The 26,946-nt window shown below is 47.7% G+C and overlaps 46 non-coding genes and 2 pseudogenes across 46 annotated transcripts; all 48 read left to right on the forward strand.

Moving 5' to 3' along the window:
• The first annotated feature begins 33 nt into the window (after positions 1–33).
• Positions 34–152, forward strand: LOC141025050 (5S ribosomal RNA). Its single transcript, XR_012186547.1, has one exon. It is a non-coding gene; the product is annotated as a 5S ribosomal RNA (ribosomal RNA).
• Positions 153–525: 373 nt separating this feature from the next.
• Positions 526–644, forward strand: LOC141023598 (5S ribosomal RNA). The gene has a single exon (XR_012185198.1). It is a non-coding gene; the product is annotated as a 5S ribosomal RNA (ribosomal RNA).
• A 372-nt stretch (positions 645–1,016) lies between these two features.
• LOC141024799 (5S ribosomal RNA) lies at positions 1,017–1,135 on the forward strand. Its single transcript, XR_012186296.1, has one exon. It is a non-coding gene; the product is annotated as a 5S ribosomal RNA (ribosomal RNA).
• Positions 1,136–1,505: 370 nt separating this feature from the next.
• LOC141024101 (5S ribosomal RNA) lies at positions 1,506–1,624 on the forward strand. The gene has a single exon (XR_012185699.1). It is a non-coding gene; the product is annotated as a 5S ribosomal RNA (ribosomal RNA).
• Positions 1,625–1,997: 373 nt separating this feature from the next.
• On the forward strand, positions 1,998–2,116 carry LOC141023599 (5S ribosomal RNA). The gene has a single exon (XR_012185199.1). It is a non-coding gene; the product is annotated as a 5S ribosomal RNA (ribosomal RNA).
• A 371-nt stretch (positions 2,117–2,487) lies between these two features.
• LOC141023819 (5S ribosomal RNA) lies at positions 2,488–2,606 on the forward strand. Its single transcript, XR_012185416.1, has one exon. It is a non-coding gene; the product is annotated as a 5S ribosomal RNA (ribosomal RNA).
• Positions 2,607–2,978: 372 nt separating this feature from the next.
• Positions 2,979–3,097, forward strand: LOC141024102 (5S ribosomal RNA). Its single transcript, XR_012185700.1, has one exon. It is a non-coding gene; the product is annotated as a 5S ribosomal RNA (ribosomal RNA).
• Positions 3,098–3,467: 370 nt separating this feature from the next.
• On the forward strand, positions 3,468–3,586 carry LOC141024181 (5S ribosomal RNA). Its single transcript, XR_012185778.1, has one exon. It is a non-coding gene; the product is annotated as a 5S ribosomal RNA (ribosomal RNA).
• A 370-nt stretch (positions 3,587–3,956) lies between these two features.
• Positions 3,957–4,075, forward strand: LOC141024913 (5S ribosomal RNA). The gene has a single exon (XR_012186410.1). It is a non-coding gene; the product is annotated as a 5S ribosomal RNA (ribosomal RNA).
• Positions 4,076–4,914: 839 nt separating this feature from the next.
• On the forward strand, positions 4,915–5,033 carry LOC141025127 (5S ribosomal RNA). Its single transcript, XR_012186624.1, has one exon. It is a non-coding gene; the product is annotated as a 5S ribosomal RNA (ribosomal RNA).
• A 371-nt stretch (positions 5,034–5,404) lies between these two features.
• On the forward strand, positions 5,405–5,523 carry LOC141023830 (5S ribosomal RNA). Its single transcript, XR_012185427.1, has one exon. It is a non-coding gene; the product is annotated as a 5S ribosomal RNA (ribosomal RNA).
• A 372-nt stretch (positions 5,524–5,895) lies between these two features.
• On the forward strand, positions 5,896–6,014 carry LOC141025136 (5S ribosomal RNA). Its single transcript, XR_012186633.1, has one exon. It is a non-coding gene; the product is annotated as a 5S ribosomal RNA (ribosomal RNA).
• Positions 6,015–6,616: 602 nt separating this feature from the next.
• LOC141025092 (5S ribosomal RNA) lies at positions 6,617–6,735 on the forward strand. The gene has a single exon (XR_012186589.1). It is a non-coding gene; the product is annotated as a 5S ribosomal RNA (ribosomal RNA).
• A 374-nt stretch (positions 6,736–7,109) lies between these two features.
• LOC141023550 (5S ribosomal RNA) lies at positions 7,110–7,228 on the forward strand. Its single transcript, XR_012185150.1, has one exon. It is a non-coding gene; the product is annotated as a 5S ribosomal RNA (ribosomal RNA).
• A 597-nt stretch (positions 7,229–7,825) lies between these two features.
• Positions 7,826–7,944, forward strand: LOC141025093 (5S ribosomal RNA). The gene has a single exon (XR_012186590.1). It is a non-coding gene; the product is annotated as a 5S ribosomal RNA (ribosomal RNA).
• Positions 7,945–8,315: 371 nt separating this feature from the next.
• LOC141023954 (5S ribosomal RNA) lies at positions 8,316–8,434 on the forward strand. Its single transcript, XR_012185552.1, has one exon. It is a non-coding gene; the product is annotated as a 5S ribosomal RNA (ribosomal RNA).
• A 373-nt stretch (positions 8,435–8,807) lies between these two features.
• On the forward strand, positions 8,808–8,926 carry LOC141023949 (5S ribosomal RNA). Its single transcript, XR_012185547.1, has one exon. It is a non-coding gene; the product is annotated as a 5S ribosomal RNA (ribosomal RNA).
• A 600-nt stretch (positions 8,927–9,526) lies between these two features.
• LOC141023629 (5S ribosomal RNA) lies at positions 9,527–9,645 on the forward strand. The gene has a single exon (XR_012185229.1). It is a non-coding gene; the product is annotated as a 5S ribosomal RNA (ribosomal RNA).
• Positions 9,646–10,016: 371 nt separating this feature from the next.
• Positions 10,017–10,135, forward strand: LOC141023980 (5S ribosomal RNA). The gene has a single exon (XR_012185578.1). It is a non-coding gene; the product is annotated as a 5S ribosomal RNA (ribosomal RNA).
• A 598-nt stretch (positions 10,136–10,733) lies between these two features.
• On the forward strand, positions 10,734–10,852 carry LOC141025094 (5S ribosomal RNA). Its single transcript, XR_012186591.1, has one exon. It is a non-coding gene; the product is annotated as a 5S ribosomal RNA (ribosomal RNA).
• A 374-nt stretch (positions 10,853–11,226) lies between these two features.
• Positions 11,227–11,332, forward strand: LOC141024623 (5S ribosomal RNA; annotated as a pseudogene).
• Positions 11,333–11,705: 373 nt separating this feature from the next.
• LOC141024241 (5S ribosomal RNA) lies at positions 11,706–11,824 on the forward strand. Its single transcript, XR_012185839.1, has one exon. It is a non-coding gene; the product is annotated as a 5S ribosomal RNA (ribosomal RNA).
• A 599-nt stretch (positions 11,825–12,423) lies between these two features.
• On the forward strand, positions 12,424–12,542 carry LOC141025096 (5S ribosomal RNA). Its single transcript, XR_012186593.1, has one exon. It is a non-coding gene; the product is annotated as a 5S ribosomal RNA (ribosomal RNA).
• A 373-nt stretch (positions 12,543–12,915) lies between these two features.
• LOC141024972 (5S ribosomal RNA) lies at positions 12,916–13,034 on the forward strand. Its single transcript, XR_012186470.1, has one exon. It is a non-coding gene; the product is annotated as a 5S ribosomal RNA (ribosomal RNA).
• A 371-nt stretch (positions 13,035–13,405) lies between these two features.
• On the forward strand, positions 13,406–13,524 carry LOC141023820 (5S ribosomal RNA). Its single transcript, XR_012185417.1, has one exon. It is a non-coding gene; the product is annotated as a 5S ribosomal RNA (ribosomal RNA).
• Positions 13,525–13,894: 370 nt separating this feature from the next.
• LOC141024620 (5S ribosomal RNA) lies at positions 13,895–14,000 on the forward strand (annotated as a pseudogene).
• Positions 14,001–14,371: 371 nt separating this feature from the next.
• LOC141023821 (5S ribosomal RNA) lies at positions 14,372–14,490 on the forward strand. Its single transcript, XR_012185418.1, has one exon. It is a non-coding gene; the product is annotated as a 5S ribosomal RNA (ribosomal RNA).
• Positions 14,491–15,090: 600 nt separating this feature from the next.
• LOC141025097 (5S ribosomal RNA) lies at positions 15,091–15,209 on the forward strand. Its single transcript, XR_012186594.1, has one exon. It is a non-coding gene; the product is annotated as a 5S ribosomal RNA (ribosomal RNA).
• Positions 15,210–15,580: 371 nt separating this feature from the next.
• On the forward strand, positions 15,581–15,699 carry LOC141025137 (5S ribosomal RNA). The gene has a single exon (XR_012186634.1). It is a non-coding gene; the product is annotated as a 5S ribosomal RNA (ribosomal RNA).
• Positions 15,700–16,297: 598 nt separating this feature from the next.
• On the forward strand, positions 16,298–16,416 carry LOC141025098 (5S ribosomal RNA). Its single transcript, XR_012186595.1, has one exon. It is a non-coding gene; the product is annotated as a 5S ribosomal RNA (ribosomal RNA).
• A 372-nt stretch (positions 16,417–16,788) lies between these two features.
• On the forward strand, positions 16,789–16,907 carry LOC141023956 (5S ribosomal RNA). The gene has a single exon (XR_012185554.1). It is a non-coding gene; the product is annotated as a 5S ribosomal RNA (ribosomal RNA).
• An 829-nt stretch (positions 16,908–17,736) lies between these two features.
• LOC141025099 (5S ribosomal RNA) lies at positions 17,737–17,855 on the forward strand. Its single transcript, XR_012186596.1, has one exon. It is a non-coding gene; the product is annotated as a 5S ribosomal RNA (ribosomal RNA).
• A 371-nt stretch (positions 17,856–18,226) lies between these two features.
• LOC141023957 (5S ribosomal RNA) lies at positions 18,227–18,345 on the forward strand. Its single transcript, XR_012185555.1, has one exon. It is a non-coding gene; the product is annotated as a 5S ribosomal RNA (ribosomal RNA).
• Positions 18,346–18,716: 371 nt separating this feature from the next.
• Positions 18,717–18,835, forward strand: LOC141023692 (5S ribosomal RNA). The gene has a single exon (XR_012185291.1). It is a non-coding gene; the product is annotated as a 5S ribosomal RNA (ribosomal RNA).
• A 370-nt stretch (positions 18,836–19,205) lies between these two features.
• Positions 19,206–19,324, forward strand: LOC141025139 (5S ribosomal RNA). The gene has a single exon (XR_012186636.1). It is a non-coding gene; the product is annotated as a 5S ribosomal RNA (ribosomal RNA).
• Positions 19,325–19,925: 601 nt separating this feature from the next.
• Positions 19,926–20,044, forward strand: LOC141025100 (5S ribosomal RNA). Its single transcript, XR_012186597.1, has one exon. It is a non-coding gene; the product is annotated as a 5S ribosomal RNA (ribosomal RNA).
• A 373-nt stretch (positions 20,045–20,417) lies between these two features.
• Positions 20,418–20,536, forward strand: LOC141023551 (5S ribosomal RNA). Its single transcript, XR_012185151.1, has one exon. It is a non-coding gene; the product is annotated as a 5S ribosomal RNA (ribosomal RNA).
• Positions 20,537–21,136: 600 nt separating this feature from the next.
• Positions 21,137–21,255, forward strand: LOC141024301 (5S ribosomal RNA). The gene has a single exon (XR_012185898.1). It is a non-coding gene; the product is annotated as a 5S ribosomal RNA (ribosomal RNA).
• A 372-nt stretch (positions 21,256–21,627) lies between these two features.
• Positions 21,628–21,746, forward strand: LOC141023517 (5S ribosomal RNA). Its single transcript, XR_012185118.1, has one exon. It is a non-coding gene; the product is annotated as a 5S ribosomal RNA (ribosomal RNA).
• A 371-nt stretch (positions 21,747–22,117) lies between these two features.
• LOC141025063 (5S ribosomal RNA) lies at positions 22,118–22,236 on the forward strand. The gene has a single exon (XR_012186560.1). It is a non-coding gene; the product is annotated as a 5S ribosomal RNA (ribosomal RNA).
• Positions 22,237–22,835: 599 nt separating this feature from the next.
• LOC141024176 (5S ribosomal RNA) lies at positions 22,836–22,954 on the forward strand. Its single transcript, XR_012185773.1, has one exon. It is a non-coding gene; the product is annotated as a 5S ribosomal RNA (ribosomal RNA).
• A 373-nt stretch (positions 22,955–23,327) lies between these two features.
• Positions 23,328–23,446, forward strand: LOC141023958 (5S ribosomal RNA). Its single transcript, XR_012185556.1, has one exon. It is a non-coding gene; the product is annotated as a 5S ribosomal RNA (ribosomal RNA).
• Positions 23,447–23,818: 372 nt separating this feature from the next.
• On the forward strand, positions 23,819–23,937 carry LOC141023719 (5S ribosomal RNA). Its single transcript, XR_012185317.1, has one exon. It is a non-coding gene; the product is annotated as a 5S ribosomal RNA (ribosomal RNA).
• Positions 23,938–24,535: 598 nt separating this feature from the next.
• LOC141024135 (5S ribosomal RNA) lies at positions 24,536–24,654 on the forward strand. Its single transcript, XR_012185732.1, has one exon. It is a non-coding gene; the product is annotated as a 5S ribosomal RNA (ribosomal RNA).
• A 372-nt stretch (positions 24,655–25,026) lies between these two features.
• On the forward strand, positions 25,027–25,145 carry LOC141025140 (5S ribosomal RNA). The gene has a single exon (XR_012186637.1). It is a non-coding gene; the product is annotated as a 5S ribosomal RNA (ribosomal RNA).
• Positions 25,146–25,516: 371 nt separating this feature from the next.
• LOC141024201 (5S ribosomal RNA) lies at positions 25,517–25,635 on the forward strand. Its single transcript, XR_012185798.1, has one exon. It is a non-coding gene; the product is annotated as a 5S ribosomal RNA (ribosomal RNA).
• A 601-nt stretch (positions 25,636–26,236) lies between these two features.
• LOC141025101 (5S ribosomal RNA) lies at positions 26,237–26,355 on the forward strand. The gene has a single exon (XR_012186598.1). It is a non-coding gene; the product is annotated as a 5S ribosomal RNA (ribosomal RNA).
• Positions 26,356–26,723: 368 nt separating this feature from the next.
• LOC141025141 (5S ribosomal RNA) lies at positions 26,724–26,842 on the forward strand. The gene has a single exon (XR_012186638.1). It is a non-coding gene; the product is annotated as a 5S ribosomal RNA (ribosomal RNA).
• The last annotated feature ends 104 nt before the right edge of the window (positions 26,843–26,946 follow it).

Consider the following 26,946-nt stretch of genomic DNA (forward strand, 5'->3'; position numbering starts at 1 on the left):
AAGCATAAGGGACGAAGGCGGGGGTAACATGTCGGATGCGATCATACCAGCACTAAAGCACCGGATCCCATCAGAACTCCGAAGTTAAGCGTGCTTGGGCGAGAGTAGTACTAGGATGGGTGACCTCCTGGGAAGTCCTCGTGTTGCATTCCCTTTTTAATTATTTTTTAAGCCTCGTGACAAACATATGGCATGTGCGCGATATATATTAACCCCGTTATATTATTTTTGACATTTGCGATATGTTTTAGCTCGCTGCTCATTGGTCACGCGTCTAGAGGCGGCTTTGTGGCGCGAGGAGCGCGTTCTGAAAGGGGTAAAAAAATACGTGTTGCTGCGGTATAGAGGGAGGGGTGGAAACCGTGGTAAACTCGTCTCCGTGTTTGAGGGGGGGAGCAGTAAGTAGTATATATAGGGCATTATCCATTATTAGGCAACGGTTGTAATGGTAGTAAGAATGACAATCATCTTTGTAGTGGACCTGGGAGTGGCAAGCATAAGGGACGAAGGCGGGGGTAACATGTCGGATGCGATCATACCAGCACTAAAGCACCGGATCCCATCAGAACTCCGAAGTTAAGTGTGCTTGGGCGAGAGTAGTACTAGGATGGGTGACCTCCTGGAAAATCCTCGTGTTGCATTCCCTTTTTAATTATTTTTTGCGCCTCCTGACAAACATATCGCATGTGCGCGATATATATTAACCCCGTTATATTATTTTTGACATTTGCGATATGTTTTAGCTCGCTGCTCATTGGTCACGCGTCTAGAGGCGGCTTTGTGGCGCGAGGAGCGCGTTCTGAAAGGGGTAAAAAAATATGTGTTGTTGCGGTATAGAGGGAGGGGTGGAAACCGTGGTAAACTCGTCTCCGTGTTTGAGGGGGGGGGAGTAAGTAGTATATATAGGGCATTATCCATTATTAGGCAACGGTTGTAATGGTAGTAAGAATGACAATCATCTTTGTAGTGGACCTGGGAGTGGCAAGCATAAGGGACGAAGGCGGGGGTAACATGTCGGATGCGATCATACCAGCACTAAAGCACCGGATCCCATCAGAACTCCGTAGTTAAGCGTGCTTGGGCGAGAGTAGTACTAGGATGGGTGACCTCCTGAGAAGTCCTCGTGTTGCATTCCCTTTTTAATTATTTTTGCTTCTCGTGACAAACATATCGCATGTGCGCGATATATATTAACCCCGTTATATTATTTTTGACATTTGCGATATGTTTTAGCTCGCTGCTCATTGGTCACGCGTCTAGAGGCGGCTTTGTGGCGCGAGGAGCGCGTTCTGAAAGGGGTAAAAAATACGTGTTGCTGCGGTATAGAGGGAGGGGTGGAAACCGTGGTAAACTCGTCTCCGTGTTTGAGGGGGGGGGAGTAAGTAGTATATATAGGGCATTATCCATTATTAGGCAACGGTTGTAATGGTAGTAAGAATGACAATCATTTTTGCAGTGGACCTGGGAGTGGCAAGCATAAGGGACGAAGGCGGGGGTAACATGTGGGATGCGATCATAGCAGCACTAAAGCACCGGATCCCATCAGAACTCCGAAGTTAAGCGTGCTGGGGTGAGAGTAGTACTAGGATGGGTGACCTCGTGGGAAGTCCTCGTGTTGCATTCCCTTTTTAATTATTTTTTGCGCCTCATGACAAACATATCGCATGTGCGCGATATATATTAACCCCGTTATATTATTTTTGACATTTGCGATATGTTTTAGCTCGCTGCTCATTGGTCACGCGTCTAGAGGCGGCTTTGTGGCGCGAGGAGCGCGTTCTGAAAGGGGTAAAAAAATACGTGTTGCTGCGGTATAGAGGGAGGGGTGGAAACCGTGGTAAACTCGTCTCCGTGTTTGAGGGGGGGAGCAGTAAGTAGTATATATAGGGCATTATCCATTTTTAGGCAACGGTTGTAATGGTAGTAAGAATGACAATCATCTTTGTAGTGGACCTGGGAGTGGCAAGCATAAGGGACGAAGGCGGGGGTAACATGTCGGATGCGATCATACCAGCACTAAAGCACCGGATCCCATCAGAACTCCGAAGTTAAGTGTGCTTGGGCGAGAGTAGTACTAGGATGGGTGACCTCCTGGAAAATCCTCGTGTTGCATTCCCTTTTTAATTATTTTTTGCGCCTCCTGACAAACATATCGCATGTGCGCGATATATATTAACCCCGTTATATTATTTTTGACATTTGCGATATGTTTTAGCTCGCTGCTCATTGGTCACGCGTCTAGAGGCGGCTTTGTGGCGCGAGGAGCGCGTTCTGAAAGGGGTAAAAAAATATGTGTTGTTGCGGTATAGAGGGAGGGGTGGAAACCGTGGTAAACTCGTCTCCGTGTTTGAGGGGGGGGAGTAAGTAGTATATATAGGGCATTATCCATTATTAGGCAACGGTTGTAATGGTAGTAAGAATGACAATCATCTTTGTAGTGGACCTGGGAGTGGCAAGCATAAGGGACGAAGGCGGGGGTAACATGTCGGATGCGATCATACCAGCACTAAAGCACCGGATCCCATCAGAACTCCGTAGTTAAGCGTGCTTGGGCGAGAGTAGTACTAGGATGGGTGACCTCCTGGCAAGTCCTCGTGTTGCATTCCCTTTTTAATTATTTTTGCTTCTCGTGACAAACATATCGCATGTGCGCGATATATATTAACCCCGTTATATTATTTTTGACATTTGCGATATGTTTTAGCTCGCTGCTCATTGGTCACGCGTGTAGAGGCGGCTTTGTGGCGCGAGGAGCGCGTTCTGAAAGGGGTAAAAAATACGTGTTGCTGCGGTATAGAGGGAGGGGTGGAAACCGTGGTAAACTCGTCTCCGTGTTTGAGGGGGGGGGGGAGTAAGTAGTATATATAGGGCATTATCCATTATTAGGCAACGGTTGTAATGGTAGTAAGAATGACAATCATTTTTGCAGTGGACCTGGGAGTGGCAAGCATAAGGGACGAAGGCGGGGGTAACATGTGGGATGCGATCATAGCAGCACTAAAGCACCGGATCCCATCAGAACTCCGAAGTTAAGCGTGCTGGGGTGAGAGTAGTACTAGGATGGGTGACCTCGTGGGAAGTCCTCGTGTTGCATTCCCTTTTTAATTATTTTTTGCGCCTCATGACAAACATATCGCATGTGCGCGATATATATTAACCCCGTTATATTATTTTTGACATTTGCGATATGTTTTAGCTCGCTGCTCATTGGTCACGCGTCTAGAGGCGGCTTTGTGGCGCGAGGAGCGCGTTCTGAAAGGGGTAAAAAAATATGTTTTGCTGCGGTATAGAGGGAGGGGTGGAAACCGTGGTAAACTTGTAGCCGTGTTTGAGGGGGGGAGTAAGTCGTATATATAGGGCATTATCCATTATTAGGCAATGGTTGTAATGGTAGTAAGAATGACAATCATCTTTGCAGTGGACCTGGGAGTGGCAAGCATAAGGGACGAAGGCGGGGGTAACATGTCGGATGCGATCATACCAACACTAAAGCACCGGATCCCATCAGAACTCCGAAGTTAAGCGTGCTTGGGCGAGAGTAGTACTAGGATGGGTGACCTCCTTGAAAATCCTCGTGTTGCATTCCCTTTTTAATTATTTTTTGCGCCTCCTGACAAACATATCTCATGTGTGCGATATATATTAACCCCGTTATATTATTTTTGACATTTGCAATATGTTTTTGCTCGCTGCTCATTGGTCACGCGTCTAGAGGCGGCTTTGTGGCGCGAGGAGCGCGTTCTGAAAGGGGTAAAAAAATACGTGTTGCTGCGGTATAGAGGGAGGGGTGGAAACCGTGGTAAACTCGTCTCCGTGTTTGAGGGGGGGAGTAAGTAGTATATATAGGGCATTATCCATTATTAGGCAACGGTTGTAATGGTAGTAAGAATGACAATCATCTTTGAAGTGGACCTGGGAGTGGCAAGCATAAGGGACGAAGGCGGGGGTAACATGTCGGATGCGATCATACCAGCACTAAAGCACCGGATCCCATCAGAACTCCGAAGTTAAGCGTGCTTGGGCGAGAGTAGTACTAGGATGGGTGACCTCCTGGGAAGTCCTCGTATTGTATTCCCTTTTTAATTATTTTTTTGCGCCTCGTGACAAACATATCGCATGTGCGCGATATATATTAACCCCGTTATATTATTTTTGACATTTGCGATATGTTTTAGCTCGCTGCTCATTGGTCACGCGTCTAGAGGCGGCTTTGTGGCGCGAGGAGCGCGTTCTGAATGGGGTAAAAAAATACGTGTTGCTGCGGTATAGAGGGAGGGGTGGAAACCGTGGTAAACTCGTCTCCGTGTTTGAGGGGGGGGGAGTAACTAGTATATATAGGGCATTATCCATTATTAGGCAACGGTTGTAATGGTAGTAAGAATGACAATCATCTTTGCAGTGGACCTGGGAGTGGCAAGCATAAGGGACGAAGGCGGGGGTAACATGTCGGATGCGATCATACCAGCACTAAAGCACCGGATCCCATCAGAACTCCGAAGTTAAGCGATGGGTGACCTCCTGGGAAGTCCTCGTATTGCATTCCCTTTTTAATTATTATTTTGCGCCTCGTGACAAACATATCGCATGTGCGCGATATATATTAACCCCGTTATATTATTTTTGAAATTTGCGATATGTTTTAGCTCGCTGCTCATTGGCACGCGTCTAGAGGCGGCTTTGTGGCGCGAGGAGCGCGTTCTGAAAGGGGTAAAAAAATACATGTTGCTGCGGTATAGAGGGAGGGATGGAAACCGTGGTAAACTCGTCTCCGTGTTTGAGGGGGGGGAGTAAGTAGTATATATAGGGCATTATCCATTATTAGGCAACGGTTGTAATGGTAGTAAGAATGACAATCATCTTTGCAGTGGACCTGGGAGTGGCAAGCATAAGAGACGAAGGCGGGGGTAACATGTCGGATGCGATCATACCAGCACTAAAGCACCGGATCCCATCAGAACTCTGAAGTTAAGTGTGCTTGGGCGAGAGTAGTACTAGGATGGGTGACCTCCTGGGAAGTCCTCGTGTTGCATTCCCTTTTTTATTATTTTTTGCGCCTCGTGACAAACATATCGCATGTGCGCGATATATATTAACCCCGTTATATTATTTTTGACATTTGCGATATGTTTTAGCTCGCTGCTCATTGGCACGCGTCTAGAGGCAGCTTTGTGGCGCGAGGAGCGCGTTCTGAAAGGGGTAAAAAAAATACGTGTTGCTGCGGTATAGAGGGTGGGGTGGAAACCGTGGTAAACTCGTCTCCGTGTTTGAGGGGGGGGAGTAAGTAGTATATATAGGGCATTATCCATTATTAGGGAACGGTTGTAATGGTAGTAAAAATGGCAATCATCTTTGCAGTGGACCTGGGAGTGGCAAGCATAAGGGACGAAGGCGGGGGTAACATGTCGGATGCGATCATACCAGCACTAAAGCACCGGATTCCATCAGAACTCCGAAGTTAAGCATGCTTGGGCGAGAGTAGTACTAGGTTGGGTGACCTCCTGGGAAGTCCTCGTGTTGCATTCCCTTTTTAATTATTTTTTGCGCCTCGTGACAAACATATCGCATGTGCGCGATATATATTAAGCCCGTTATATTATTTTTGACATTTGCGATATGTTTTAGCTCGCTGCTCATTGGTCACGCGTCTAGAGGCGGCTTTGTGGCGCGAGGAGCGCGTTCTGAAAGGGGTAAAAAAATACGTGTTGCTGCGGTATAGAGGGAGGGGTGGAAACCGTGGTAAACTCGTCTCCGTGTTTGAGGGGGGGGGAGTAAGTAGTATATATAGGGCATTATCCATTATTAGGCAACGGTTGTAATGGTAGTAAGAATGACAATCATCTTTGCAGTGGACCTGGGAGTGGCAAGCATAAGGGACGAAGGCGGGGGTAACATGTCGGATGCGATCATACCAGCACTAAAGCACCGGATCCCATCAGAACTCCGAAGTTAAGCGTGCTTGGGCGAGAGTAGTACTAGGATGGGTGACCTCCTGGAAAATCCTCGTGTTGCATTCCCTTTTTAATTATTTTTTGCGCCTCCTGACAAACATATCGCATGTGCGCGATATATATTAACCCCGTTATATTATTTTTGACATTTACGATATGTTTTAGCTCGCTGCTCATTGGTCACGCGTCTAGAGGCGGCTTTGTGGTGCGAGGAGCGCGTTCTGAAAGGGGTAAAAAAATACGTGTTGCTGCGGTATAGAGGGAGGGGTGGAAACCGTGGTAAACTCGTCTCCGTGTTTGAGGGGGGGGGGGGAGTAAGTAGTATATATAGGGCATTATCCTTTATTAGGCAACGGTTGTAATGGTAGTAAGAATGACAATCATCTTTGCAGTGGACCTGGGAGTGGCAAGCATAAGGGACGAAGGCGGGGGTAACATGTCGGATGCGATCATACCAACACTAAAGCACCGGATCCCATCAGAACTCCGAGGGTGGGGTGGAAACCGTGGTAAACTCGTCTCCGTGTTTGAGGGGGGGGGAGTAAGTAGTATATATAGGGCATTATCCATTATTAGGCAACGGTTGTAATGGTAGTAAGAATGGCAATCATCTTTGCAGTGGACCTGGGAGTGGCAAGCATAAGGGACGAAGGCGTGGGTAACATGTTGGATGCGATCATACCAGCACTAAATCACCGGATCCCATCAGAACTCCGAAGTTAAGCGTGCTTGGGCGAGAGTAGTACTAGGTTGGGTGACCTCCTGGGAAGTCCTCGTGTTGCATTCCCTTTTTAATTATTTTTTGCGCCTCGTGACAAACATATCGCATGTGCGCGATATATATTAAGCCCGTTATATTATTTTTGACATTTGCGATATGTTTTAGCTCGCTGCTCATTGGTCACGCGTCTAGAGGCGGCTTTGTGGCGCGAGGAGCGCGTTCTGAAAGGGGTAAAAAAATACGTGTTGCTGCGGTATAGAGGGAGGGGTGGAAACCGTGGTAAACTCGTCTCCGTGTTTGAGGGGGGGGGGGAGTAAGTAGTATATATAGGGCATTATCCATTATTAGGCAACGGTTGTAATGGTAGTAAGAATGACAATCATCTTTGAAGTGGACCTGGGAGTGGCAAGCATAAGGGACGAAGGCGGGGGTAACATGTCGGATGCGATCATACCAGCACTAAAGCACCGGATCCCATCAGAACTCCGAAGTTAAGCGTGCTTGGGCGAGAATAGTACTAGGATGGGTGACCTCCTGGAAAATCCTCGTGTTGCATTCCCTTTTTAATTATTTTTTGCGCCTCCTGACAAACATATCGCATGTGCGCGATATATATTAACCCCGTTATATTATTTTTGACATTTGCGATATGTTTTAGCTCGCTGCTCATTGGTCACGCGTCTAGAGGAGGCTTTGTGGCGCGAGGAGCGCGTTCTGAAAGGGGTAAAAAAATACGTGTTGCTGCGGTATAGAGGGAGTGGTGGAAACCGTGGTAAACTCGTCTCCGTGTTTGAGGGGGGGGAGTAAGTAGTATATATAGGGCATTATCCTTTATTAGGCAACGGTTGTAATGGTAGTAAGAATGACAATCATCTTTGCAGTGGACCTGGGAGTGGCAAGCATAAGGGACGAAGGCGGGGGTAACATGTCGGATGCGATCATACCAGCACTAAAGCACCGGATCCCATCAGAACTCCGAGGGTGGGGTGGAAACCGTGGTAAACTCGTCTCCGTGTTTGAGGGGGGGGAGTAAGTAGTATATATAGGGCATTATCCATTATTAGGCAACGGTTGTAATGGTAGTAAGAATGGCAATCATCTTTGCAGTGGACCTGGGAGTGGCAAGCATAAGGGACGAAGGCGGGGGTAACATGTTGGATGCGATCATACCAGCACTAAATCACCGGATCCCATCAGAACTCCGAAGTTAAGCGTGCTTGGGCGAGAGTAGTACTAGGTTGGGTGACCTCCTGGGAAGTCCTCGTGTTGCATTCCCTTTTTAATTATTTTTTGCGCCTCGTGACAAACATATCGCATGTGCGCGATATATATTAAGCCCGTTATATTATTTTTGACATTTGCGATATGTTTTAGCTCGCTGCTCATTGGTCACGCGTCTAGAGGCGGCTTTGTGGCGCGAGGAGCGCGTTCTGAAAGGGGTAAAAAAATACGTGTTGCTGCGGTATAGAGGGAGGGGTGGAAACCGTGGTAAACTCGTCTCCGTGTTTGAGGGGGGGGAGTAAGTAGTATATATAGGGCATTATCCATTATTAGGCAACGGTTGTAATGGTAGTAAGAATGACAATCATCTTGGCAGTGGACCTGGGAGTGGCAAGCATAAGGGACGAAGGCGGGGGTAACATGTCGGATGCGATCATACCAGCACTAAAGCACCGAATCCCATCAGAACTCCGAAGTTAAGCGTGCTTGGGCGAGAGTAGTACTAGGATGGGTGACCTCCTGGAAAATCCTCGTGTTGCATTCCCTTTTTAATTATTTTTTGCGCCTCCTGACAAACATATCGCATGTGCGCGATATATATTAACCCCGTTATATTATTTTTGACATTTGCGATATGTTTTAGCTCGCTGCTCATTGGTCACGCGTCTAGAGGCGGCTTTGTGGCGCGAGGAGCGCGTTCTGAATGGGGTAAAAAAATACGTGTTGCTGCGGTATAGAGGGAGGGGTGGAAACCGTGGTAAACTCGTCTCCGTGTTTGAGGGGGGGGGGAGTAAGTAGTATATATAGGGCATTATCCATTATTAGGCAACGGTTGTAATGGTAGTAAGAATGACAATCATCTTTGCAGTGGACCTGGGAGTGCAAAGCATAAGGGACGAAGGCGGGGGTAACATGTCTGATGCGATCATACTAGCACTAAAGCACCGGATCCCATCAGAACTCCGAAGTTAAGCGTGCTTGGGCGAGAGTAGTACTAGGATGGGTGACCTCCTGGAAAATCCTCGTGTTGCATTCCCTTTTTAATTATTTTTTGCGCCTCGTGACAAACATATCGCATGTGCGCGATATATATTAACCCCGTTATATTATTTTTGACATTTGCGATATGTTTTAGCTCGCTGCTCATTGGTCACGCGTCTAGAGCCAGCTTTGTGGCGCGAGGAGCGCCTTCTGAAAGGGGTAAAAAAATACGTGTTGCTGCGGTATAGAGGGAGGGGTGGAAACCGTGGTAAACTCGTCTCCGTGTTTGAGGGGGGGGGGAGTAAGTAGTATATATAGGGCATTATCCTTTATTATGCAACGGTTGTAATGGTAGTAAGAATGACAATCATCTTTGCAGTGGACCTGGGAGTGGCAAGCATAAGGGACGAAGGCGGGGGTAACATGTCGGATGCGATCATACCAGCACTAAAGCACCGGATCCCATCAGAACTCCGAGGGTGGGGTGGAAACCGTGGTAAACTCGTCTCCGTGTTTGAGGGGGGGGGAGTAAGTAGTATATATAGGGCATTATCCATTATTAGGCAACGGTTGTAATGGTAGTAAGAATGGCAATCATCTTTGCAGTGGACCTGGGAGTGGCAAGCATAAGGGACGAAGGCGGGGGTAACATGTTGGATGCGATCATACCAGCACTAAATCACCGGATCCCATGAGAACTCCGAAGTTAAGCGTGCTTGGGCGAGAGTAGTACTAGGTTGGGTGACCTCCTGGGAAGTCCTCGTGTTGCATTCCCTTTTTAATTATTTTTTGCGCCTCGTGACAAACATATCGCATGTGCGCGATATATATTAAGCCCGTTATATTATTTTTGACATTTGCGATATGTTTTAGCTCGCTGCTCATTGGTCACGCGTCTAGAGGCGGCTTTGTGGCGCGAGGAGCGCGTTCTGAAAGGGGAAAAAAATACGTGTTGCTGCGGTATAGAGGGAGGGGTGGAAACCGTGGTAAACTCGTCTCCGTGTTTGAGGGGGGGGGAGTAAGTAGTATATATAGGGCATTATCCATTATTAGGCAACGGTTGTAATGGTAGTAAGAATGACAATCATCTTTGCAGCGGACCTGGGAGTGGCAAGCATAAGGGACGAAGGCGGGGGTAACATGTCGGATGCGATCATACCAGCACTAAAGCACCGGATCCCATCAGAACTCCGAAGTTAAGCGTGCTTTGGCGAGAGTAGTACTAGGATGGGTGACCTCCTGGAAAATCCTCGTGTTGCATTCCCTTTTTAATTATTTTTTGCGCCTCCTGACAAACATATCGCATGTGCGCGATATATATTAACCCCGTTATATTATTTTTGACATTTGCGATATGTTTTAGCTCGCTGCTCATTGGTCACGCGTCTAGAGGCGGCTTTGTGGCGCGAGGAGCGCGTTCTGAAAGGGGTAAAATAATACGTGTTGCTGCGGTATAGAGGGCGGGGTGGAAACCGTGGTAAACTCGTCTCCGTGTTTGAGGGGGGGGAGTAAGTAGTATATATAGGGCATTATCCTTTATTAGGCAACGGTTGTAATGGTAGTAAGAATGACAATCATCTTGGCAGTGGACCTGGGAGTGGCAAGCATAAGGGACGAAGGCGGGGGTAACATGTCGGATGCGATCATACCAGCACTAAAGCACCGGATCCCATCAGAACTCCGAGGGTGGGGTGGAAACCGTGGTAAACTCGTCTCCGTGTTTGAGGGGGGGGGAGTAAGTAGTATATATAGGGCATTATCCATTATTAGGCAACGGTTGTAATGGTAGTAAGAATGGCAATCATCTTTGCAGTGGACTTGGGAGTGGCATGCATAAGGGACGAAGGCGGGGGTAACATGTTGGATGCGATCATACCAGCACTAAATCACCGGATCCCATCAGAACTCCGAAGTTAAGCGTGCTTGGGCGAGAGTAGTACTAGGTTGGGTGACCTCCTGGGAAGTCCTCGTGTTGCATTCCCTTTTTAATTATTTTTTGCGCCTCGTGACAAACATATCGCATGTGCGCGATATATATTAAGCCCGTTATATTATTTTTGACATTTGCGATATGTTTTAGCTCGCTGCTCATTGGTCACGCGTCTAGAGGCGGCTTTGTGGCGCGAGGAGCGCGTTCTGAAAGGGGTAAAAAAATACGTGTTGCTGCGGTATAGAGGGAGGGGTGGAAACCGTGGTAAACTCGTCTCCGTGTTTGAGGGGGGGGGGGAGTAAGTAGTATATATAGGGCATTATCCATTATTAGGCAACGGTTGTAATGGTAGTAAGAATGACAATCATCTTTGAAGTGGACCTGGGAGTGGCAAGCATAAGGGACGAAGGCGGGGGTAACATGTCGGATGCGATCATACCAGCACTAAAGCACCGGATCCCATCAGAACTCCGAAGTTAAGCGTGCTGGGGTGAGAGTCGTACTAGGATGGGTGTCCTCGTGTTGCATTCCTTTTTTAATTATTTTTTGCGCCTCGTGACAAACATATCGCATGTGCGCGATATATATTAACCCCGTTATATTATTTTTGACATTTGCGATATGTTTTAGCTCGCTGCTCATTGGTCACGCGTCTAGAGGCGGCTTTGTGGCGCGAGGAGCGCGTTCTGAAAGGGGTAAAAAAATATGTTTTGCTGCGGTATAGAGGGAGGGGTGGAAACCGTGGTAAACTTGTAGCCGTGTTTGAGCGGGGGGGGAGTAAGTAGTATATATAGGGCATTATCCATTATTAGGCAACGGTTGTAATGGTAGTAAGAATGACAATCATCTTTGCAGTGGACCTGGGAGTGGCAAGCATAAGGGACGAAGGCGGGGGTAACATGTCGGATGCGATCATACCAGCACTAAAGCACCGGATTCCATCAGAACTCTGTAGTTAAGCGTGCTTGGGCGAGAGTAGTACTAGGATGGGTGACCTCCTGGTAAGTCCTCGTGTTGCATTCCCTTTTTAATTATTTTTGCGGCTCGTGACAAACATATCGCATGTGCGCGATATATATTAACCCCGTTATATTATTTTTGACATTTGCGATATGTTTTAGCTCGCTGCTCATTGGTCACGCGTCTAGAGGCAGCTTTGTGGCGCGAGGAGCGCGTTCTGAAAGGGGTAAAAAAATACGTGTTGCTGCGGTATAGAGGGAGGGGTGGAAACCGTGGTAAACTCGTCTCCGTGTTTGAGGGGGGGGGGAGTAAGTAGTATATATAGGGCATTATCCTTTATTAGGCAACGGTTGTAATGGTAGTAAGAATGACAATCATCTTTGCAGTGGACCTGGGAGTGGCAAGCATAAGGGACGAAGGCGGGGGTAACATGTCGGATGCGATCATACCAGCACTAAAGCACCGGATCCCATCAGAACTCCGAGGGTGGGGTGGAAACCGTGGTAAACTCGTCTCCGTGTTTGAGGGGGGGGGAGTAAGTAGTATATATAGGGCATTATCCATTATTAGGCAACGGTTGTAATGGTAGTAAGAATGGCAATCATCTTTGCAGTGGACCTGGGAGTGGCAAGCATAAGGGACGAAGGCGGGGGTAACATGTTGGATGCGATCATACCAGCACTAAATCACCGGATCCCATCAGAACTCCGAAGTTAAGCGTGCTTGGGCGAGAGTAGTACTAGGTTGGGTGACCTCCTGGGAAGTCCTCGTGTTGCATTCCCTTTTTAATTATTTTTTGCGCCTCGTGACAAACATATCGCATGTGCGCGATATATATTAAGCCCGTTATATTATTTTTGACATTTGCGATATGTTTTAGCTCGCTGCTCATTGGTCACGCGTCTAGAGGCGGCTTTGTGGCGCGAGGAGCGCGTTCTGAAAGGGGTAAAAAAATACGTGTTGCTGCGGTATAGAGGGAGGGGTGGAAACCGTGGTAAACTCGTCTCCGTGTTTGAGGGGGGGGGGAGTAAGTAGTATATATAGGGCATTATCCATTATTAGGCAACGGTTGTAATGGTAGTAAGAATGACAATGATCTTTGCAGTGGACCTGGGAGTGGCAAGCATAAGGGACGAAGGCGGGGGTAACATGTCGGATGCGATCATACCAGCACTAAAGCACCGGATCCCATCAGAACTCCGTAGTTAAGCGTGCTTGGGCGAGAGTAGTACTAGGATGGGTGACCTCCCGGGAAGTCCTCGTGTTGCATTCCCTTTTTAATTATTTTTTGCGGCTCGTGACAAACATATCGCATGTGCGCGATATATATTAACCCCGTTATATTATTTTTGACATTTGCAATATGTTTTAGCTCGCTGCTCATTGGTCACGCGTCTAGAGGCGGCTTTGTGGCGCGAGGAGCGCGTTCCGAATGGGGTAAAAAAATACGTGTTGCTGCGGTATAGAGGGAGGGGTGGAAACCGTGGTAAACTCGTCTCCGTGTTTGAGGGGGGGGAGTAAGTAGTATATATAGGGCATTATCCATTATTAGGCAACGGTTGTAATGGTAGTAAGAATGACAATCATCTTTGTAGTGGACTTGGGAGTGGCAAGCATAAGGGACGAAGGCGGGGGTAACATGTCGGATGCGATCATACCAGCACTAAAGCACCGGATCCCATCAGAACTCCGTAGTTAAGCGTGCTTGGGCGAGAGTAGTACTAGGATGGGTGACCTCCTGGCAAGTCCTCGTGTTGCATTCCCTTTTTAATTATTTTTGCGGCTCGTGACAAACATATCGCATGTGCGCGATATATATTAACCCCGTTATATTATTTTTGACATTTGCGATATGTTTTAGCTCGCTGCTCATTGGTCACGCGTCTAGAGGCGGCTTTGTGGCGCGAGGAGCGCGTTCTGAAAGGGGTAAAAAATACGTGTTGCTGCGGTATAGAGGGAGGGGTGGAAACCGTGGTAAACTCGTCTCCGTGTTTGAGGGGGGGGGAGTAAGTAGTATATATAGGGCATTATCCATTATTAGGCAACAGTTGTAATGGTAGTAAGAATGACAATCATCTTTGCAGTGGACCTGGGAGTGGCAAGCATAAGGGACGAAGGCGGGGGTAACATGTCGGATGCGATCATACCAGCACTAAAGCACCGGATCCCATCAGAACTCCGAAGTTAAGCGTGCTGGGGTGAGAGTCGTACTAGGATGGGTGTCCTCGTGTTGCATTCCCTTTTTAATTATTTTTTGCGCCTCGTGACAAACATATCGCATGTGCGCGATATATATTAACCCCGTTATATTATTTTTGACAGTTGCGATATGTTTTAGCTCGCTGCTCATTGGTCACGCGTCTAGAGGCGGCTTTGTGGCGCGAGGAGCGCGTTCTGAAAGGGGTAAAAAAATATGTTTTGCTGCGGTATAGAGGGAGGGGTGGAAACCGTGGTAAACTTGTAGCCGTGTTTGAGGGGGGGGAGTAAGTAGTATATATAGGGCATTATCCATTATTAGGCAACGGTTGTAATGGTAGTAAGAATGACAATCATCTTTGCAGTGGACCTGGGAGTGGCAAGCATAAGGGACGAAGGCGGGGGTAACATGTCGGATGCGATCATACCAGCACTAAAGCACCGGATCCCATCAGAACTCCGTAGTTAAGCGTGCTTGGGCGAGAGTAGTACTAGGATGGGTGACCTCCTGGCAAGTCCTCGTGTTGCATTCCCTTTTTAATTATTTTTGCGGCTCGTGACAAACATATCGCATGTGCGCGATATATATTAACCCCGTTATATTATTTTTGACATTTGCGATATGTTTTAGCTCGCTGCTCATTGGTCACGCGTCTAGAGGCAGCTTTGTGGCGCGAGGAGCGCGTTCTGAAAGGGGTAAAAAAATACGTGTTGCTGCGGTATAGAGGGAGGGGTGGAAACCGTGGTAAACTCGTCTCCGTGTTTGAGGGGGGGGGGAGTAAGTAGTATATATAGGGCATTATCCTTTATTAGGCAACGGTTGTAATGGTAGTAAGAATGACAATCATCTTTGCAGTGGACCTGGGAGTGGCAAGCATAAGGGACGAAGGCGGGGGTAACATGTCGGATGCGATCATACCAGCACTAAAGCACCGGATCCCATCAGAACTCCGAGGGTGGGTTGGAAACCGTGGTAAACTCGTCTCCGTGTTTGAGGGGGGGGGGAGTAAGTAGTATATATAGGGCATTATCCATTATTAGGCAACGGTTGTAATGGTAGTAAGAATGGCAATCATCTTTGCAGTGGACCTGGGAGTGGCAAGCATAAGGGACGAAGGCGGGGGTAACATGTTGGATGCGATCATACCAGCACTAAATCACCGGATCCCATCAGAACTCCGAAGTTAAGCGTGCTTGGGCGAGAGTAGTACTAGGTTGGGTGACCTCCTGGGAAGTCCTCGTGTTGCATTCCCTTTTTAATTATTTTTTGCGCCTCGTGACAAACATATCGCATGTGCGCGATATATATTAAGCCCGTTATATTATTTTTGACATTTGCGATATGTTTTAGCTCGCTGCTCATTGGTCACGCGTCTAGAGGCGGCTTTGTGGCGCGAGGAGCGCGTTCTGAAAGGGGTAAAAGAATACGTGTTGCTGCGGTATAGAGGGAGGGGTGGAAACCGTGGTAAACTCGTCTCCGTGTTTGAGGGGGGGGCGTAAGTAGTATATATAGGGCATTATCCATTATTAGGCAACGGTTGTAATGGTAGTAAGAATGACAATCATCTTTGCAGTGGACCTGGGAGTGGCAAGCATAAGGGACGAAGGCGGGGGTAACATGTCGGATGCGATCATACCAGCACTAAAGCACCGGATCCCATCAGAACTCCGAAGTTAAGCGTGCTTGGGCGAGAGTAGTACTAGGATGGGTGACCTCCTGGAAAATCCTCGTGTTGCATTCCCTTTTTAATTATTTTTTGCGACTCCTGACAAACATATCGCATGTGCGCGATATATATTAACCCCGTTATATTATTTTTGACATTTGCGATATGTTTTAGCTCGCTGCTCATTGGTCACGCGTCTAGAGGAGGCTTTGTGGCGCGAGGAGCGCGTTCTGAAAGGGGTAAAAAAATACGTGTTGCTGCGGTATCGAGGGAGGGGTGGAAACCGTGGTAAACTCGTCTCCGTGTTTGAGGGGGGGGAGTAAGTAGTATATATAGGGAATTATCCTTTATTAGGCAACGGTTGTAATGGTAGTAAGAATGACAATCATCTTTGCAGTGGACCTGGGAGTGGCAAGCATAAGGGACGAAGGCGGGGGTAACATGTCGGATGCGATCATACCAGCACTAAAGCACCGGATCCCATCAGAACTCCGAGGGTGGGGTGGAAACCGTGGTAAACTCGTCTCCGTGTTTGAGGGGGGGGGAGTAAGTAGTATATATAGGGCATTATCCATTATTAGGCAACGGTTGTAATGGTAGTAAGAATGGCAATCATCTTTGAAGTGGACCTGGGAGTGGCAAGCATAAGGGACGAAGGCGGGGGTAACATGTTGGATGCGATCATACCAGCACTAAATCACCGGATCCCATCAGAACTCCGAAGTTAAGCGTGCTTGGGCGAGAGTAGTACTAGGTTGGGTGACCTCCTGGGAAGTCCTCGTGTTGCATTCCCTTTTTAATTATTTTTTGCGCCTCGTGACAAACATATCGCATGTGCGCGATATATATTAAGCCCGTTATATTATTTTTGACATTTGCGATATGTTTTAGCTCGCTGCTCATTGGTCAAGCGTCTAGAGGCGGCTTTGTGGCGCGAGGAGCGCGTTCTGAAAGGGGTAAAAAAATACGTGTTGCTGCGGTATAGAGGGAGGGGTGGAAACCGTGGTAAACTCGTCTCCGTGTTTGAGGGGGGGGGAGTAAGTAGTATATATAGGGCATTATCCATTATTAGGCAACGGTTGTAATGGTAGTAAGAATGACAATCATCTTGGCAGTGGACCTGGGAGTGACAAGCATAAGGGACGAAGGCGGGGGTAACATGTCGGATGCGATCATACCAGCACTAAAGCACCGAATCCCATCAGAACTCCGAAGTTAAGCGTGCTTGGGCGAGAGTAGTACTAGGATGGGTGACCTCCTGGAAAATCCTCGTGTTGCATTCCCTTTTTAATTATTTTTTGCGCCTCCTGACAAACATATCGCATGTGCGCGATATATATTGACCCCGTTATATTATTTTTGACATTTGCGATATGTTTTAGCTCGCTGCTCATTGGTCACGCGTCTAGAGGCGGCTTTGTGGCGCGAGGAGCGCGTTCTGAATAGGGTAAAAAAATACGTGTTGCTGCGGTATAGAGGGAGGGGTGGAAACCGTGGTAAACTCGTCTCCGTGTTTGAGGGGGGGGGGAGTAAGTAGTATATATAGGGCATTATCCATTATTAGGCAACGGTTGTAATGGTAGTAAGAATGACAATCATCTTTGCAGTGGACCTGGGAGTGGAAAGCATAAGGGACGAAGGCGGGGGTAACATGTCTGATGCCATCATACCAGCACTAAAGCACCGGATCCCATCAGAACTCCGAGGGTGGGGTGGAAACCGTGGTAAACTCGTCTCCGTGTTTGAGGGGGGGGGAGTAAGTAGTATATATAGGGCATTATCCATTATTAGGCAACGGTTGTAATGGTAGTAAGAATGGCAATCATCTTTGAAGTGGACCTGGGAGTGGCAAGCATAAGGGACGAAGGCGGGGGTAACATGTTGGATGCGATCATACCAGCACTAAAGCACCGGATCCCATCAGAACTCCGAGGGTGGGGTGGAAACCGTGGTAAACTCGTCTCCGTGTTTGAGGGGGGGGGGGAGTAAGTAGTATATATAGGGCATTATCCATTATTAGGCAACGGTTGTAATGGTAGTAAGAATGGCAATCATCTTTGAAGTGGACCTGGGAGTGGCAAGCATAAGGGACGAAGGCGGGGGTAACATGTTGGATGCGATCATACCAGCACTAAATCACCGGATCCCATCAGAACTCCGAAGTTAAGCGTGCTTGGGCGAGAGTAGTACTAGGTTGGGTGACCTCCTGGGAAGTCCTCGTGTTGCATTCCCTTTTTAATTATTTTTTGCGCCTCGTGACAAACATATCGCATGTGCGCGATATATATTAAGCCCGTTATATTATTTTTGACATTTGCGATATGTTTTAGCTCGCTGCTCATTGGTCACGCGTCTAGAGGCGGCTTTGTGGCGCGAGGAGCGCGTTCTGAAAGGGGTAAAAAAATACGTGTTGCTGCGGTATAGAGGGAGGGGTGGAAACCGTGGTATACTCGTCTCCGTGTTTGAGGGGGGGGAGTAAGTAGTATATATAGGGCATTATCCATTATTAGGCAACGGTTGTAATGGTAGTAAGAATGACAATCATCTTGGCAGTGGACCTGGGAGTGACAAGCATAAGGGACGAAGGCGGGGGTAACATGTCGGATGCGATCATACCAGCACTAAAGCACCGAATCCCATCAGAACTCCGAAGTTAAGCGTGCTTGGGCGAGAGTAGTACTAGGATGGGTGACCTCCTGGAAAATCCTCGTGTTGCATTCCCTTTTTAATTATTTTTTGCGCCTCCTGACAAACATATCGCATGTGCGCGATATATATTAACCCCGTTATATTATTTTTGACATTTGCGATATGTTTTAGCTCGCTGCTCATTGGTCACGCGTCTAGAGGCGGCTTTGTGGCGCGAGGAGCGCGTTCTGAATGGGGTAAAAAAATACGTGTTGCTGCGGTATAGAGGGAGGGGTGGAAACCGTGGTAAACTCGTCTCCGTGTTTGAGGGGGGGGAGTAAGTAGTATATATAGGGCATTATCCATTATTAGGCAACGGTTGTAATGGTAGTAAGAATGACAATCATCTTTGCAGTGGACCTGGGAGTGGAAAGCATAAGGGACGAAGGCGGGGGTAACATGTCTGATGCGATCATACCAGCACTAAAGCACCGGATCCCATCAGAACTCCGAAGTTAAGCGTGCTTGGGCGAGAGTAGTACTAGGATGGGTGACCTCCTGGAAAATCCTCGTGTTGCATTCCCTTTTTAATTATTTTTTGCGCCTCGTGACAAACATATCGGATGTGCTTGATATATATTAACCCCGTTATATTATTTTTGACATTTGCGATATGTTTTAGCTCGCTGCTCATTGGTCACGCGTCTAGAGGCAGCTTTGTGGCGCGAGGAGCGCCTTCTGAAAGGGGTAAAAAAATACGTGTTGCTGCGGTATAGAGGGAGGGGTGGAAACCGTGGTAAACTCGTCTCCGTGTTTGAGGGGGGGAGTAAGTAGTATATATAGGGCATTATCCATTATTAGGCAACGGTTGTAATGGTAGTAAGAATGACAATCATCTTTGCAGTGGACCTGGGAGTGGCAAGCATAAGGGACGAAGGCGGGGGTAACATGTCGGATGCGATCATACCAGCACTAAAGCACCGGATCCCATCAGAACTCCGAAGTTAAGCGTGCTTGGGCGAGAGTAGTACTAGGATGGGTGACCTCCTGGAAAATCCTCGTGTTGCATTCCCTTTTTAATTATTTTTTGCGCCTCCTGACAAACATATCGCATGTGCGCGATATATATTAACCCCGTTATATTATTTTTGACATTTGCGATATGTTTTAGCTCGCTGCTCATTGGTCACGCGTCTAGAGGCGGCTTTGTGGCGCGAGGAGCGCGTTCTGAAAGGGGTAAAAAAATACGTGTTGCTGCGGTATAGAGGGAGGGGTGGAAACCGTGGTAAACTCGTCTCCGTGTTTGAGGGGGGGGGGGAGTAAGTAGTATATATAGGGCATTATCCTTTATTAGGCAACGGTTGTAATGGTAGTAAGAATGACAATCATCTTTGCAGTGGACCTGGGAGTGGCAAGCATAAGGGACGAAGGCGGGGGTAACATGTCGGATGCGATCATACCAGCACTAAAGCACCGGATCCCATCAGAACTCCGAGGGTGGGGTCGAAACCGTGGTAAACTCGTCTCCGTGTATGAGGGGGGGGGAGTAAGTAGTATATATAGGGCATTATCCATTATTAGGCAACGGTTGTAATGGTAGTAAGAATGGCAATCATCTTTGCAGTGGACCTGGGAGTGGCAAGCATAAGGGACGAAGGCGGGGGTAACATGTTGGATGCGATCATACCAGCACTAAATCACCGGATCCCATCAGAACTCCGAAGTTAAGCGTGCTTGGGCGAGAGTAGTACTAGGTTGGGTGACCTCCTGGGAAGTCCTCGTGTTGCATTCCCTTTTTAATTATTTTTTGCGCCTCGTGACAAACATATCGCATGTGCGCGATATATATTAAGCCCGTTATATTATTTTTGACATTTGCGATATGTTTTAGCTCGCTGCTCATTGGTCACGCGTCTAGAGGCGGCTTTGTGGCGCGTGGAGCGCGTTCTGAAAGGGGTAAAAAAATACGTGTTGCTGCGGTATAGAGGGAGGGGTGGAAACCGTGGTAAACTCGTCTCCGTGTTTGAGGGGGGGGGGAGTAAGTAGTATATATAGGGCATTATCCATTATTAGGCAACGGTTGTAATGGTAGTAAGAATGACAATCATCTTTGCAGTGGACCTGGGAGTGGCAAGCATAAGGGACGAAGGCGGGGGTAACATGTCGGATGCGATCATACCAGCACTAAAGCACCGGATCCCATCAGAACTCCGAAGTTAAGCGTGCTTGGGCGAGAATAGTACTAGGATGGGTGACCTCCTGGAAAATCCTCGTGTTGCATTCCCTTTTTAATTATTTTTTGCGCCTCCTGACAAACATATCGCATGTGCGCGATATATATTAACCCCGTTATATTATTTTTGACATTTGCGATATGTTTTAGCTCGCTGCTCATTGGTCACGCGTCTAGAGGAGGCTTTGTGGCGCGAGGAGCGCGTTCTGAAAGGGGTAAAAAAATACGTGTTGCTGCGGTATAGAGGGAGGGGTGGAAACCGTGGTAAACTCGTCTCCGTGTTTGAGGGGGGGGGAGTAAGTAGTATATATAGGGCATTATCCTTTATTAGGCAACGGTTGTAATGGTAGTAAGAATGACAATCATCTTTGCAGTGGACCTGGGGGTGGCAAGCATAAGGGACGAAGGCGGGGGTAACATGTCGGATGCGATCATACCAGCACTAAAGCACCGGATCCCATCAGAACTCCGAGGGTGGGGTGGAAACCGTGGTAAACTCGTCTCCGTGTTTGAGGGGGGGGGGAGTAAGTAGTATATATAGGGCATTATCCATTATTAGGCAACGGTTGTAATGGTAGTAAGAATGGCAATCATCTTTGCAGTGGACCTGGGAGTGGCAAGCATAAGGGACGAAGGCGGGGGTAACATGTTGGATGCGATCATACCAGCACTAAATCACTGGATCCCATCAGAACTCCGAAGTTGATCGTGCTTGGGCGAGAGTAGTACTAGGTTGGGTGACCTCCTGGGAAGTCCTCGTGTTGCATTCCCTTTTTAATTATTTTTTGCGCCTCGTGACAAACATATCGCATGTGCGCGATATATATTAAGGCCGTTATATTATTTTTGACATTTGCGATATGTTTTAGCTCGCTGCTCATTGGTCACGCGTTTAGAGGCGGCTTTGTGGCGCGAGGAGCGCGTTCTGAAAGGGGTAAAAAAATACGTGTTGCTGCGGTATAGAGGGAGGGGTGGAAACCGTGGTAAACTCGTCTCCGTGTTTGAGGGGGGGGGAGTAAGTAGTATATATAGGGCATTATCCATTATTAGGCAACGGTTGTAATGGTAGTAAGAATGACAATCATCTTGGAAGTGGACCTGGGAGTGGCAAGCATAAGGGACGAAGGCGGGGGTAACATGTCGCATGCGATCATACCAGCACTAAAGCACCGGATCCCATCAGAACTCCGAAGTTAAGCGTGCTTGGGCGAGAGTAGTACTAGGATGGGTGACCTCCTGGAAAATCCTCGTGTTGCATTCCCTTTTTAATTATTTTTTGCGCCTCCTGACAAACATATCGCATGTGCGCGATATATATTAACCCCGTTATATTATTTTTGACATTTGCGATATGTTTTAGCTCGCTGCTCATTGGTCACGCGTCTAGAGGCGGCTTTGTGGCGCGAGGAGCGCGTTCTGAATGGGGTAAAAAATACGTGTTGCTGCGGTATAGAGGGAGGGGTGGAAACCGTGGTAAACTCGTCTCCGTGTTTGAGGGGGGGGGAGTAAGTAGTATATATAGGGCATTATCCATTATTAGGCAACGGTTGTAATGGTAGTAAGAATGACAATCATCTTTGCAGTGGACCTGGGAGTGGCAAGCATAAGGGACGAAGGCGGGGGTAACATGTCGGATGCGATCATACCAGCACTAAAGCACCGGATCCCATCAGAACTCCGAAGTTAAGCGTGCTTGGGCGAGAATAGTATTAGGATGGGTGACCTCCTGGAAAATCCTCGTGTTGCATTCCCTTTTTAATTATTTTTTGCGCCTCCTGACAAACATATCGCATGTGCGCGATATATATTAACCCCGTTATATTATTTTTGACATTTGCGATATGTTTTAGCTCGCTGCTCATTGGTCACGCGTCTAGAGGAGGCTTTGTGGCGCGAGGAGCGCGTTCTGAAAGGGGTAAAAAAATACGTGTTGCTGCGGTATAGAGGGAGGGGTGGAAACCGTGGTAAACTCGTCTCCGTGTTTGAGGGGGGGGGAGTAAGTAGTATATATAGGGCATTATCCTTTATTAGGCAACGGTTGTAATGGTAGTAAGAATGACAATCATCTTTGCAGTGGACCTGGGGGTGGCAAGCATAAGGGACGAAGGCGGGGGTAACATGTCGGATGCGATCATACCAGCACTAAAGCACCGGATCCCATCAGAACTCCGAGGGTGGGGTGGAAACCGTGGTAAACTCGTCTCCGTGTTTGAGGGGGGGGGAGTAAGTAGTATATATAGGGCATTATCCATTATTAGGCAACGGTTGTAATGGTAGTAAGAATGGCAATCATCTTTGCAGTGGACCTGGGAGTGGCAAGCATAAGGGACGAAGGCGGGGGTAACATGTTGGATGCGATCATACCAGCACTAAATCACCGGATCCCATCAGAACTCCGAAGTTGATCGTGCTTGGGCGAGAGTAGTACTAGGTTGGGTGACCTCCTGGGAAGTCCTCGTGTTGCATTCCCTTTTTAATTATTTTTTGCGCCTCGTGACAAACATATCGCATGTGCGCGATATATATTAAGCCCGTTATATTATTTTTGACATTTGCGATATGTTTTAGCTCGCTGCTCATTGGTCACGCGTCTAGAGGCGGCTTTGTGGCGCGAGGAGCGCGTTCTGAAAGGGGTAAAAAAATACGTGTTGCTGCGGTATAGAGGGAGGGGTGGAAACCGTGGTAAACTCGTCTCCGTGTTTGAGGGGGGGGGGAGTAAGTAGTATATATAGGGCATTATCCATTATTAGGCAACGGTTGTAATGGTAGTAAGAATGACAATCATCTTGGCAGTGGACCTGGGAGTGGCAAGCATAAGGGACGAAGGCGGGGGTAACATGTCGGATGCGATCATACCAGCACTAAAGCACCGAATCCCATCAGAACTCCGAAGTTAAGCGTGCTTGGGCGAGAGTAGTACTAGGATGGGTGACCTCCTGGAAAATCCTCGTGTTGCATTCCCTTTTTAATTATTTTTTGCGCCTCCTGACAAACATATCGCATGTGCGCGATATATATTAACACCGTTATATTATTTTTGACATTTGCGATATGTTTTAGCTCGCTGCTCATTGGTCACGCGTCTAGAGGCGGCTTTGTGGCGCGAGGAGCGCGTTCTGAATGGGGTAAAAAAATACGTGTTGCTGCGGTATAGAGGGAGGGGTGGAAACCGTGGTAAACTCGTCTCCGTGTTTGAGGGGGGGGGAGTAAGTAGTATATATAGGGCATTATCCATTATTAGGCAACGGTTGTAATGGTAGTAAGAATGACAATCATCTTTGCAGTGGACCTGGGAGTGGCAAGCATAAGGGACGAAGGCGGGGGTAACATGTCAGATGCGATCATACCAGCACTAAAGCACCGGATCCCATCAGAACTCCGAAGTTAAGCGTGCTTGGGCGAGAGTAGTACTAGGATGGGTGACCTCCTGGAAAATCCTCGTGTTGCATTCCCTTTTTAATTATTTTTTGCGCCTCCTGACAAACATATCGCATGTGCGCGATATATATTAACCCCGTTATATTATTTTTGACATTTGCGATATGTTTTAGCTCGCTGCTCATTGGTCACGCGTCTAGAGGCGGCTTTGTGGCGCGAGGAGCGCGTTCTGAAAGGGGTAAAATAATACGTGTTGCTGCGGTATAGAGGGCGGGGTGGAAACCGTGGTAAACTCGTCTTCGTGTTTGAGGGGGGGGGGAGTAAGTAGTATATATAGGGCATTATCCTTTATTAGGCAACGGTTGTAATGGTAGTAAGAATGACAATCATCTTTGCAGTGGACCTGGGAGTGGCAAGCATATGGGACGAAGGCGGGGGTAACATGTCGGATGCGATCATACCAGCACTAAAGCACCGGATCCCATCAGAACTCCGAGGGTGGGGTGGAAACCGTGGTAAACTCGTCTCCGTGTTTGAGGGGGGGAGTAAGTAGTATATATAGGGCATTATCCATTATTAGGCAACGGTTGTAATGGTAGTAAGAATGGCAATCATCTTTGCAGTGGACCTGGGAGTGGCAAGCATAAGGGACGAAGGCGGGGGTAACATGTTGGATGCGATCATACCAGCACTAAATCACCGGATCCCATCAGAACTCCGATGTTAAGCGTGCTTGGGCGAGAGTAGTACTAGGTTGGGTGACCTCCTGGGAAGTCCTCGTGTTACATTCCCTTTTTAATTATTTTTTGCGCCTCGTGACAAACATATCGCATGTGCGCGATATATATTAAGCCCGTTATATTATTTTTGACATTTGCGATATGTTTTAGCTCGCTGCTCATTGGTCACGCGTCTAGAGGCGGCTTTGTGGCGCGAGGAGCGCGTTCTGAAAGGGGTAAAAAAATACGTGTTGCTGCGGTATAGAGGGAGGGGTGGAAACCGTGGTAAAGTCGTCTCCGTGTTTGAGGGGGGGGGAGTAAGTAGTATATATAGGGCATTATCCATTATTAGGCAACGGTTGTAATGGTAGTAAGAATGACAATCATCTTTGAAGTGGACCTGGGAGTGGCAAGCATAAGGGACGAAGGCGGGGGTAAAATGTCGGATGCGATCATACCAGCACTAAAGCACCGGATCCCATCAGAACTCCGAAGTTAAGCGTGCTTGGGCGAGAGTAGTACTAGGATGGGTGACCTCCTGGAAAATCCTCGTGTTGCATTCCCGTTTTAATTATTTTTTGCGCCTCCTGACAAACATATCGCATGTGCGCGATATATATTAACCCCGTTATATTATTTTTGACATTTGCGATATGTTTTAGCTCGCTGCTCATTGGTCACGCGTCTAGAGGCGGCTTTGTGGCGCGAGGAGCGCGTTCTGAATGGGGTAAAAAATTACGTGTTGCTGCGGTATAGAGGGAGGGGTGGAAACCGTGGTAAACTCGTCTCCGTGTTTGAGGGGGGGGAGTAAGTAGTATATATAGGGCATTATCCATTATTAGGCAACGGTTGTAATGGTAGTAAGAATGACAATCATCTTTGCAGTGGACCTGGGAGTGGAAAGCATAAGGGACGAAGGCGGGGGTAACATGTCTGATGCGATCATACTAGCACTAAAGCACCGGATCCCATCAGAACTCCGAAGTTAAGCGTGCTTGGGCGAGAGTGGTACTAGGATGGGTGACCTCCTGGAAAATCCTCGTGTTGCATTCCCTTTTTAATTATTTTTTGCGCCTCGTGACAAACATATCGCATGTGCGCGATATATATTAACCCCGTTATATTATTTTTGACATTTGCGATATGTTTTAGCTCGCTGCTCATTGGTCACGCGTCTAGAGCCAGCTTTGTGGCGCGAGGAGCGCCTTCTGAAAGGGGTAAAAAAATACGTGTTGCTGCGGTATAGAGGGAGGGGTGGAAACCGTGGTAAACTCGTCTCCGTGTTTGAGGGGGGGGGGGGAGTAAGTAGTATATATAGGGCATTATCCTTTATTAGGCAACGGTTGTAATGGTAGTAAGAATGACAATCATCTTTGCAGTGGACCTGGGAGTGGCAAGCATAAGGGACGAAGGCGGGGGTAACATGTCGGATGCGATCATACCAGCACTAAAGCACCGGATCCCATCAGAACTCCGAGGGTGGGGTGGAAACCGTGGTAAACTCGTCTCCGTGTTTGAGGGGGGGGAGTAAGTAGTATATATAGGGCATTATCCATTATTAGGCAACGGTTGTAATGGTAGTAAGAATGGCAATCATCTTTGCAATGGACCTAGGAGTGGCAAGCATAAGGGACGAAGGCGGGGGTAACATGTTGGATGCGATCATACCAGCACTAAATCACCGGATCCCATCAGAACTCCGAAGTTAAGCGTGCTTGGGCGAGAGTAGTACTAGGTTGGGTGACCTCCTGGGAAGTCCTCGTGTTGCATTCCCTTTTTAATTATTTTTTGCGCCTCGTGACAAACATATCGCATGTGCGCGATATATATTAAGCCCGTTATATTATTTTTGACATTTGCGATATGTTTTAGCTCGCTGCTCATTGGTCACGCGTCTAGAGGCGGCTTTGTGGCGCGAGGAGCGCATTCTGAAAGGGGAAAAAATACGTGTTGCTGCGGTATAGAGGGAGGGGTGGAAACCGTGGTAAACTCGTCTCCGTGTTTGAGGGGGGGAGTAAGTAGTATATATAGGGCATTATCCATTATTAGGCAACGGTTGTAATGGTAGTAAGAATGACAATCATCTTTGCAGTGGACCTGGGAGTGGCAAGCATAAGGGACGAAGGCGGGGGTAACATGTCGGATGCGATCATACCAGCACTAAAGCACCGGATCCCATCAGAACTCCGAAGTTAAGCGTGCTTGGGCGAGAGTAGTACTAGGATGGGTGACCTCCTGGAAAATCCTCGTGTTGCATTCCCTTTTTAATTATTTTTTGCGCCTCCTGACAAACATATCGCATGTGCGCGATATATATTAACCCCGTTATATTATTTTTGACATTTGCGATATGTTTTAGCTCGC

The sequence above is a fragment of the Aegilops tauschii genome, chromosome 5 (genome assembly GCF_002575655.3).
Source record: "Aegilops tauschii subsp. strangulata cultivar AL8/78 chromosome 5, Aet v6.0, whole genome shotgun sequence".
Lineage (NCBI taxonomy): Eukaryota > Viridiplantae > Streptophyta > Magnoliopsida > Poales > Poaceae > Aegilops > Aegilops tauschii.